Here is a 12073-nt window from a genome sequence, read left to right as displayed (position 1 = left end):
TCATAAAAAAGAACCAGTCAAAAATGAAGAATATAATATTTGGCATAAAAAATACATTAGGAGGAATCAACAACAAATTAAATGAAACAGATCATCTTATCAGTGATTTGGAAGACAAGATAGCAGAAAACATCAAATCAGAGCAGCAAAAAGAAAAAAAATAATAATGAGAAACATTTACGGGGCCTCTGGGACAACATCAAGTGCAACAGCATCCTTTTAATAGGGGTACCAGAGGCGGAAGAGAGAGAGCAAGGCTATTGTTTAAAATTGAAGGAGAAATAAAGAGCATTCCAGGCAAGAAAAAGCTAAAGGTGCTCATTACCACCAAACCAGTATTATAAGAAATGTTAAAGGGACTTAATGCAGCAAGGGACAACTGACTCATCATGTGCCAGGTGTCCTCAGTAAGAATGACACTCGATTTCTTATCAGAAACCATGGAGGCCAGAATGCCATGGGAAGATGTATTCAAAGTGGTGAAAGAAAGATACTGTCACTGATAATCTTATATGCAGCTAAACTATTCTTCAAAGATAAAGGATAAATTAAGATATTCACAAATAAATAAATCAGAGAGAATTTTTCACTAATATCTACCTTACAGGAAATACTAGAGTCCCTCAGAATTAAACAAAAGGGCACTAGATGATAACTCAAATTCCTGTGAAAAAATTAAGAATGACAACAGAGATAACTACTTATGCAAATATAAAATGTAGGTAAAGATTAAAAAAACACTATGACTCTAATTTTGTATTTTTTCTTCTCTGATTTAAAAAGCATTTCATGAGGCAATGATTATGAAAATGCATGATGGATTTATAATATGTACAGATGAATTTGTACGGCAATAACAGTATAAAAAAGGAGGGAATGAGGAGCTATACTGGAGCAAAATCTGTATGCTATCAAAATTATTGTTATTTAAATATATATTTTTATTGATTCCAGAGAGGGAGGAAGGGAGAGGGAGAGGGAGAGGGAGATAGAAATATCAATGATGAGAGAGTCACTGATTGGCTGCCTTCTGCACGCCCCCTACTGGGGATTGAGCCCGCAACCCGGGCATGTGCCCTGACTGGGAATCAAACCTCAATCTCCTGGATCATAGGTTGATGCTCAACTGCTGAGCCATGCCAGCTGGGCTAAAATTATTATTAATAAGAACTAGATTGTTTTAAGTTTATTCTAAGTGTAATCTCAAAGGCAACCAATAATAAGAAAATAACTTTAAAAACATAGAACAAAATAATAAGATAATTAAAATAGTAAACAAGTAAATAACTACTTTATACAAAAGAAGGCAGTAATTCAAAAATTGAGGAAAACAGACCTAAAACACAGAAAACAAATAGCAGAAAGGCAGACATGATTTGACCTTAAAAATAACTACATTAGGCAGAAGCCAGATGACAAAGAGGACGTCATCGTTGGGTAAGCGCCACAACAAGACACACACGCTGTGTCACTGCTGTGGCTCGAAGGCCTACCGCCTTCAGAAGTCTACTTGTGGCAAGTGCGGCTACCCCGCTAAGCGCTAGAGGAAGTATAACTGGAGTGCCAAGGCTAAACGACGAAACACCAAAGAGACTGGTCGCATAAGGCACCTAAAAATTGTGTACCGCAGATTCAGGCATGGATTCCACAAAGGAACAACACCTAAACCCAAGAGGGCAGCTGTTGCCGCATCCAGTTCATCTAAAGGATTTCAATGATTAGTTGTGCAATAAATGTCATGGTTTAAAAAAAACCAAAAAAGCCTACATTAAATATAAATAAATGAAATACTCTAATCAAAAGGTTGAGATTGGAAGAATGGATAAAAAATATGTTATGTGCAAGAGAGACATTTTAGATTCAAAGACACAAATAATTTGAAAGTAAAAAGATGGAAAATATGTGGTGCAAAAAAGAAACCAAAAGAGAGGTTGAAGTGTATATATTAATATTAGACAAAATAGGTTTTAAGACAAACATTTTTACTAGAAACAGCATACATTTTATAATGATAAAATAGTCAAATTAGCAGATGCAGATAACAAGTTTAAACATATATACATCTAACAATAGCCCCTTCCAAGTATGAATCTCAAATTGAAAGAATTAAAGATAGAAATAGAAACTCTAAAAGTAAGAGTTGATGCTTTAATGTTCCACTCTCAGTAATTGATAGAACAGCTAAATAGAAAACAGCATGACACAGAAGACTTACACAACACTATCAACCAATTTGACCTATCAGTCATTTATCAAACATCACATCTAATAACATAAGAATACATGCTTTTCTCAAGACTGCGTGGAATATTCTCCAGGATATACCATATGATAAATCATTTAAAAAAATTCAGTAAATAAAAAATAATTAAATCACAGAATATATGATCCCAGAACAAAAAGGAATGGAACTAGACACAGCAGAAAGAAATATTGAAAATTCACAAATATTTGAAATAATGCAACATGTTTCAAAATAACCCATAGCTCAAAGAAGAAATTGCAAGGGAAATTAGAATGCATTTTTATCTGAATGAAAATAAAAACACAAGATATTAAAATTTATGAGATGCAACAAAAGCTTTAAATTAGTATATTAGAAAAAAACACACCAAGCTTAATATAAGCAAAAGGCAGGGACTAATAAATATTAGAACAAAAATTCAAGGAAGAGAAAACAGAAAAAATAATAGATAAAATCAATGAAATCAGGAGCTAGTCCTTCAAAAAGATCAAATTTGACAATTCCTTAGCTAGACGAAGACAAAAAGGGAGAAGACACAAACCATACAAATTAGATTTGATAGAGAAGATACAACCACTAAGTACTTGGAAATTTAAAAGATTATAGGGGAATACTATGAATAACATTATATCAATACATTTAACAATTCAGATGAAAGGGCAAATTCCTAGAAAGTCACAAGTTATCAAAACTATTTCAATAAGAACTATCAAATCTGAAAAAAAAAATATTACTTGTAAAAAAAACTGAATTAGTAATTAATGAAACATCCCACAGTAAAGCATAGGCCCAAATGGCATAATGTGAGCTCTCTGAAATATTTAATGAAGAAATAATGTGATTACAAATTCTTCCAGGAGGATACAAAAGTTCCCAGTTCATTCTATGAGGGCAGTACCTCCTTGATACTGAAGTCAGATAAAAACATTAAAATAGAAGAAAGCTACAGGCCAATATCCCTCATAAACATGACATAAGAATTCTCACAAAATGTTATTAAACAAATCCAATAGCATTAAGAAATGATTATATACCATGATTAAGTGGGATTTATTCCAGCAATGCAAATTTGGTTTAATACCTGAAAATAAATTAAGGTAATGTACCACATTAATAGAATAAAGAACAAAAACTATATTATCCTATCATTATATGCATTAAAAGGGTTTGAAACAAATCCAGCATGATTTCATGATTAACACAACATTCATTGAGCTAGAAATAGAAGGAAAATTTCTCATCCTGATACAGGGCATATATAAAAGCCCACAACAGACATCATATTTTCATGTTTTAAATAATGAAGGCCTGGATGCTTTCCCCTAAAGATCAAGAACAAGATAAGGGTGTCTGATCTCATCACTTCTATTAAACATTGTACTTGTGTTCTATCTAGAGCGATTGGGCAAGAAAAAGAAATGATAGGCATCCATACTAGGGAGAAAGAAGTAAAATTATCTTTGTCTGCAGATGACATAATCATAAGAAAGACACACTCAAAATATACACTAGCAATGAACAATCTAGAAATGAAGTGAAGAAAACAATTGTTTTTTTCAATAGCATCAAAAATAATTAAATATCTAGGAATAAATTTAACAAAAGAAGGACAAGATTTGTACACTAAAAACTACAAAACATAGAAAGAAATGAAAGAACATGAAAATAAATGGAAAGACATCCCATGTTTATGGATAGGAAGACAACATTATTAAGATGGTTATATTCTCCCAAATTGATATACAGATTCGATGCAGTTCCTATCAAAATCTCTAATGGCTTTTGAGACGAAATTTAGAAGAAGATCCTAAAGTTAATATGTAACTATAAGGGAGCCAGAATAGCCAAAACAACCTTGAAAAATAAGAGATTTGTAACACTCGCTCACACTTTCCTTCTCTAAATCGTACTAAAAAGCTACCGATATCAAGACAGTACAATACTGGCATAAGAACAGACATATAATGGAATAGAATTTAAAGACTAAAAATAAACCCTTACATTTATGGTCAGTTTATGTTTCATATGTGAGTGCCAAGACAGTTTGGTTCAGAAAGAACAACCTTTTCAACTAATCATGCCGGGAAAACTGGATATCCACATAAAATAATGACTGAGCCCCTACCCAGCAAATTAAAAAAATTCTCTCAAAATGTCTTGTAAACTAAATGTTAGCATTAAAACAATAAAACTTTTAGAAGAAAACATAAGAGTAACACTTTCTCATCTTGTAGTGGTTTCCTAGCTATGAATCCAAAGCACACAAAAACCCCCAAAAAATGAATAATTGAGTTTTTGTTTGTTCATTTCTTGCTTTCAGTTTGGGTAGAGGGGGTCAAATAATGGTGACACAAGATTTGACTTTGGGTGGTGGGCACACAATGCAATCTACAGACAATGTGTCACATAATTGTACACTGAAAACCTATGTAATCTTATTAACCAATATCACCCCAATAATTTAATTAAATAGAAAACACACAATAAAGACTTTTGATAGAGAAAAACCATTTTTAGTGAATAAAATGGACTTCATCAAAATTAAAAACTTTTGTGATGAAAATGATATAATCAATAAAGTGAAAAGATAACCCATATGATGGCAGAAAATATTTGTAAAGCATATCTTACAAAGGGTGTTTATCCAGAATATGCAAAAGTTGATACACTTAATAGTAATAAGAAGACAAGTGATTCAATAAAAAAAATGGGCAATGTTATGAGCTGATATGTTAGCAAAGAAGATATATGACTGACCAATAAGCACATTAAAGATGGTTAATATCATGAATCTTTAGGGAAATGGAAATCAAATTTATAATGATATATACTACTTTACACCCACTAGGATTATTATTTTTTTAAAGACAGAAATTTTGGAGAGGAAAGAGCACTACTGAAACCTCATTCACTGCTAGTGGGATAGAAAATTTGTTTAGCCACTTTGGAAAGCAGTCTGGCAGTTCCTCTAAAACTTAAACATAGAGTGACAATATGACCAACGCTTTCATTCCTGGGTATATATCTCAGAGAAATAAATACATACCTTCGCACACACAAAAATGCATACAAATGTTAATAGCAGCATTGTTCATAATAGTCAAAAAGGTGGAAACAGCACAAGTGTTCATTAACCGATGAGTGGATAAAGAATAGGTGGCTCATATTCGCAATGGATATTATTTTCGACAATAAAAAAAGAATAAAGTTCTGACAGATGCTACAACATGGATAAAACTCAAAGACATTATACTAAATAAAAGAAGCCAGATACAAGAAGGCTATCTGCTGTATGATTTCACTTCTATAACATGTCCAGAGTGGGCAAATTTATACAGATCAAGTAGGTTACTGGTTGCCCAGGGCTGGGTGTGGGGGGAGAATATGGGTAATTGCTAATGGGTGTGGGATTTTTTGGGGGGTGATAAAAATATTCTAAAATTAGATTGTGGTCATGGTTACTCGACTACATGAATATACTTTAAAAAACTGAATTATAGACTCTAAATAAGAAAGCATATGGTATATGAATTACATCTGAATAAAGCTGCATATACAAGACTCCAAAGTTTTACATTCTCTCCAAATTTTCTATCAGTGCAAAACCAGCTCCTTACTAGTCTTTCTTCATAAGGCTGTTACATTAGAATAAGAGGTTTATCTATCATTGTCTCATTTCCTCCTAAAACTCAGATAAATTAGAAAAGATCTTATACTTTTGTCTCAACTACTTTATCTTTTCCAAAAAGACAAGTTTAATAAATTAGAACATTATTTTATCTGGCCCCTCCTGAACAGCACAAAGTTTTTTTTTGATTCCTGAGCCTACTCACTCTCTAAACTCTCAACATTACTATGGTCTTGGCTTCTGCTTTTTACAAAGCAATAAAAAAAAAAAAATCTTCATAAGACTATTTCTATAAATTGGTTGAAACCTGCCCAATCTTTTCATTCTAACCTCCCAAGTTTGGAAAATCAGAAACAAACTCTATGAGCAGTGTCCACTGATGGGTCACAGTATAGAATTAGTGCTAAGGGATAGAAGTTTTAGGGAGGTCTATTAAGATAGCTTTTAAATTTTTGAGGGTATTTTTTGTTTTGTTTTAATGAAAGATGCTTCTTTAAGTGGTGCTAGATGATCTATTGTAAATTCAGATATTTTATAAGGTTTGGATTAGATGATCTTTTAAATACCTCTGACACAGAGATTGTACAAGATTTCTGGCCAATTTTCTCCACTTATTTTCATTATATATGAGTAGAGACTTAAATTTCCTTTAAAGTGCACAAAAAATTCAGGTGCATGCACTCAACAAATACTTGGTGATTGAATGAAAGTGAATTAGGTGAATGCTCAGGTTTCATACAGATTTACTAGATAATTGCTTTGTTTTTTACCTTTGCTTTGGCTTTTTGAGTACCAGGTTTTAAAATATAACTTCATTATCAACCAATCTATCAATCAGATATTACCTTAATTCTTCTTTGTATCATTCCTTCACATTTTGAAACCTAACTCTTCATCTAGAGAATTTCTCCAATGAAGATGCTGACAGATCATGGAACTAGAGGGGAGCTTAGATTTTACTCCACAGATAGAATCAGCTAGATACAAATAAGCATTGCATGTCCTGCCTGTTTATGTATGTCTCTCTCTTTCAACACATGCGTGCGCGCGCACACACACACACACACACACACACACAGGCACAAACACACATCCAAAGTTTATACTATTGCACTTCAAATTGTAGTCATACGCCTTTTGTTTTGGAGAGGAAGTTCTCTTTCGATTTGGAAGCATGAAAATAATTGCTTTGGAGGACATTACCCAGACATAATCTTCATTTCTTCAAATTACAAGAAATATTTGGGGCTAAATTACCCAGCAAAGGGGCATCATAGTGTGAAAGAAGTCATGTTCTATAAACATTAAATATTTGAAGGCCTTTATTTAGGACCAGCATATGGTGTTGTGCTGAGCACTGGATCATGATGAACATGTAGGCACAGTATCTTCCTTCTGGGAGATGAATTTCCTTTCCTTATAGTACCTTAATCACTAAAGTTTTCAGTGATTGAAAAAACGCATCCGCAGAGATAAAACGGAAATGCATATGTGTCACTGAAAGCTTACTAGGAAGCATTGTCACCAAAACTTCTGAAAACAATTGTTAATCTGTTTTGTAGCCATTATGTGAAAATTGCACTCTCTCACTTATGTGTAAATAAAAGGCAGATAACCACAAAACTAAGAACCCCTGAGGGCTGTGATGTTAGCAGAAATGCTGATAAAACCAAATGCTTTATAGAGTTTTGTTTGACTTTGAAATCATGTACAACAAAAGACAGTTATTTTACATTTTTGGAAAAGGTTAGATGAACAAAGTGAAGTTTTTTACTGACCCAAAGTGAAATGAGCACGTAGTCGAACTCCTAAGCTTTATCATTTCTCATCTTAATAAAAATATATATAATAAAACCATTACATGTTGGAGCTGGAAAAGGCATTCACGGTCACCTATACCTAATTGCTAGTCTCAGAATGGAGTCATACATATCACCCAGAGTTTTTTGTTTGTTTGTTTTACAGTAGTCAGTCCTCAAAGTCCCATATTATGACATACTGGTTCATTTAGTTTAGGGGAGAATTGAAAATCTGTATTTTTAAAATAAGATTCTTGAGATAATACTGACATACATACAGGTTTGAGAAATGCTAATTTGTTCAAAAATGGAATAGCTTGTATCATAGAAACTCTCCTGTACAACCGAAAAAATCTATGAAGCACACACATGCGTAGGCATATATGTAAACACGATATAGTTACACATATAATTTAATTTAAATTTAGATTTATAAAAGGATGATAGATAGATGATAGATGATAGATAATCTGCATCAGAGAGCCAGTGAGGCAACCGGAACTTTAGGAGCTAAGATTGTGGAGAAGAGGCATCCACACAGAGGTGAGGTGAGCTCACATTCTGCATCCATACTATTTTTTTTCTCCAGACATTTGCTAATACTGAGCATAAGGCAAAAAGGATGAGAGTCTGGCCCTCCACTTCCCTATTCCCCACCCCAATAGAGAGCCTCTACTATAAAGCACAAAATAAAAGGGCAGAGTTTTGGGGAACTTCTTTGGGCTACAGAGGAGACCAAAAGCAAAAACTGGAGGGTCCAGGTTTCCACTAATAAGATTTACCAACATCTAAAGTTGTGTGGTGCCAAAGGGTAATTAAGGAGCTAAGCAGAAAGCCTTTGGGAAACCATTCTAGAGTTTTTAGCAACCTTATGGTGCTATGGGGACATATATCTGCCGGGTAGAGAGGGGTATCGGTCAATTCTTGTCCCTTGGTGGTGGCCGCCAGGGGGTTATACTGAAGACCAAGTGATCAGAGGCAGCCGGAGACTTACAGGGACCACAGCTTGGCCTCAAAGGAGCTCTATTTCTGGGTGAATTGTTAAAGGCCTCGATCCTATCCGCCTTGCAAGAAAAGAATAAACTCTTCAGAAGGAAAAGTGTATCACTCAAATAAGGGACAAATTTTCCTACATAAGGTCTGACACTGAGCAGGAGCGTAAAAGGCACGTCCAGGAACAGCGCCAAATCACCAAGATCCAGGATAAAGGAGAGTGACAGAAAAAGGCCCAGAGATGATCCAGGTATTGGCAAGAGCAAAACAGGACCATGAAGTAGCTACGGCTAATATGTTCAGCAAAATCAACTGAAAGATGTAAAAAATAGATGAAAATATGGAGAATTTCCCTAGGGTGTCTGAATCGATTAAAAAGAAACATTGAATGGAAATTCTAGAATTAAGAAGCACAATACCTGGGCTCTAGACAGTTTGGCTCAGTGGTTGGAGCGTCGGCCCACAGACCGAAGGGTCCCGGGTTCGGTTCCAGCCAAGGGAACGCACCTCGGTACCTGGAAGGCAGAAAGTAAATATTAAAACTCTACTTATTTTTAAACTCAGTGTTTAAGGGTTTTCATTTTTATCCTTTTTATAATATATATAAAATCATACATGGTAGTCTATGAATATATTTGAATGAGAAACAAAAATATATCGGGGTGTGAATGCATGAACAAAAAAGTTGTTATTTTTACTGGGGGGGAAAATGATCTATTCTACATATGGGAGTGGTGGCTTGGATATTAAATATGAGCACCGTCACTTTTCCCGATAAATGATTATTTTGTTCTGTAATATTGCCTGAAAGCATGCTTTTTGAAGAAATGTATCTCTGGATACTTTCATTAGACCAGGGGCTCAGTAAATCATAGGACACCTATGACAAAGGCGATTTTCATTGACATAGAGGTCCATAGGTAAAATGGTCAGGTGAACAGAGCTTGTTAGTTAAGAGCACATTTCCATGTCTTCTAAACCTTCTCCCATCTCGAAAGTCCTCCCCACCCAGAGAGACACTTATTTTCTCGTTTTCCTAAGTGTCCTCCCCCCTCCACTTTTGTTCCTCTCACTTCTGCCCAGCCTTTGAACAGCACCATTCAAAGACCATTTTCTTCCCACCAACCCAATCAAAACCCACAGTCTCTCAATCTTGGCTTTACAGCTCATTGCAAGTGTTTGTTAGTGAAGGGAAAAACATTTTGACTTACTAATAAAACCTGAGCATGAGTGGCTCATATTCCAGTTACTACTTGTTTAAAAATTGCCTAGAGTTTGCTACCCAATGCGGTACAAAGGCACGAACCTTCCAGACAGAATGACTCTGATCATACAGGGTGGGGCAAAAGTAGGTTGACAGTGTTGAGTACACGAAACACAAAGAGTTCACTCTTGTATTATTTATTAATTCTGGTATTATTTTCCATACAAACAACTTTTGCCTCAAATATTTTGCCCTACCTAGTGAATATGATAAAGGGCTGATGTCACCCGCCACATAATGGAAGAAAGCCCAGAAAATAAGAATCTGGGAGCTTATATTGAAGCCTACTTTTGCCCCACCCCTGTATGTTCTTTCCCGTCACTTCTAAAGAATGAGTCCTTGGAGAGGTCATTGAATTCTTTGGGTGCCTGTTTTTACCATCCATGAAATGGGAATCAGGATACCTATGGGACTGTAAAGAAAATAGTTTTATGTTTCTACACAGTTAGTGCTTTCAGGGGAAATTTTACTGTGATCTGAGTTAAAGGACATACCTTGCAATTTAAAGGATTACTGAACAGATAGTAGGAGAGTTGCCTCCCTAGAGGCATGGCTTACATTTCAAAGGAGAATGAGACCCAGAGCCATGGACACATTCCAGGGATTTCCAACCCTGAGACATTTTTGTCTTATCTTCTCCACCCACAGATACTTATTTAATTTACAGCCCAAAGTTTAAAAACCTTGGATCCTCCTGCTCTCTTCCAAGGATAATTTGTCTACATTTGGGAGATTAAGTTTTGATCCCTCTCTTAGGAGAGAAGGGGGAGAAAAGTGTATATAAGCTCCCAGATTGTTATTTTCTGGGCTTTCTTCCATTATGTGGCGGGTGACATCAGCCCTTTATCATATTTCACTAGGTAGGGCAGAATATTTGAGGCAAAAGATAACCAATCTGGTTAGTGCTATAAGTAAAATATTCTGCCTCGACCCAAAAATTTCCTGTTAACTTTCAGATTGATATAAATAAATATAGACAGACATTTATTAATGTGTGCCTTATCAACTATAAAGGGGAGAGTCCAATGAGACTGTAGATAAGCAAAGGCTTCAAAAAGAACTTACACATCCCAGGAGATAATTTTCTCCAGTTTTATTTTGCTGCTGTCCTTAATGAAGTAGAAGGATGCTTGCTGTAACTAAAAGATGCCCAGAATTATGTACTTTCATATTGAAATTTGCTTATGAATTCCTTGAGCCATAAAGGTCTGGGTAAGAGGAATGTTGAAGGCTATTATAACATTTCTTATTAACTATAACCTGAAAATGTAAGTGGGTATCCCAGCCCTGAGGGACAATTAGAGTAAATATTACAGTGAGAACTCATAATATGTTATATTATTGGCTGTCAAGATTTTTTTTAAATGTTTTTCTACTTAAAAAGTCAGAAAAATTCACCTGTAAACTGTAACCCTGAGACACAGCGTTAACATCGGCAGCTTGGGATGTGTCTTGCTGAGATGTTATGTGGAAATAACATCACATTTACACATGGAGAAATGCCTTCTCTAAATAGGGATATCATGTTTTTGGTAACTTATTTTAGACCTCCAAGGCTTTTAATTTTGTCTCAAATATTTACTTAAATTTGGACACAAAAATCATTCATATAGCCTAAAAATTCAATAGTCCAAAAACAATCCACCTCATAAATGAGGCAGTAGTCAAGAGAATTTCTTAGCCTACCTGCTCTTCCAATAGAAACAATTCTAATCTGAGAGGGCACTCCAAAGATAGAGCCCGCCTTTCAAGGTAATGACATAAACATTTATTTAACAAGGCAGCTTTCCTCAAATGTCAGAGTTTCAGCTCCAAGGCATTTCTCTGGACACACTGTAGAAAACACAGTTATTGAAATAAAACCTCCATTTCCTTTGGCATTCTTTTTCACAGGTCACCTCTAACAGGAAGAGCCCCAATAGCCTGATAGTGCTGAGTCACTAGTAAAGGGAAGGCAAAGCCTATGCCATTTATTTATTACATCTCTTTTTCCCATCTTTAATATTTTCTATTATTCCATAGATAGGCTGGTTCTCTGATGTATTAAAGAAAAATGCCATTAGTATAGCACTTGACAGATGTTGCTTAAGTAAATATATATGCATATATATATGAATATGTATATATAATATATACATATGCAT

At 34.8% G+C, this 12073-nt stretch overlaps 1 pseudogene across 1 annotated transcript; it reads left to right on the top strand.

Annotated features, from left to right (window-relative positions):
• The first annotated feature begins 1412 nt into the window (after positions 1-1412).
• On the top strand, positions 1413-1719 carry LOC308551331 (large ribosomal subunit protein eL37 pseudogene; annotated as a pseudogene). The gene has a single exon. The product of its transcript is annotated as a large ribosomal subunit protein eL37 pseudogene (transcript).
• The last annotated feature ends 10354 nt before the right edge of the window (positions 1720-12073 follow it).

Source organism: Miniopterus schreibersii (genome assembly GCF_964146895.1).
Source record: "Miniopterus schreibersii genome assembly, chromosome: X".
Taxonomy (NCBI): domain Eukaryota; kingdom Metazoa; phylum Chordata; class Mammalia; order Chiroptera; family Miniopteridae; genus Miniopterus; species Miniopterus schreibersii.
The sequence above is the reverse complement of the archived record's forward strand: the minus strand, read 5'-3'. Positions and strand labels throughout refer to the sequence as shown.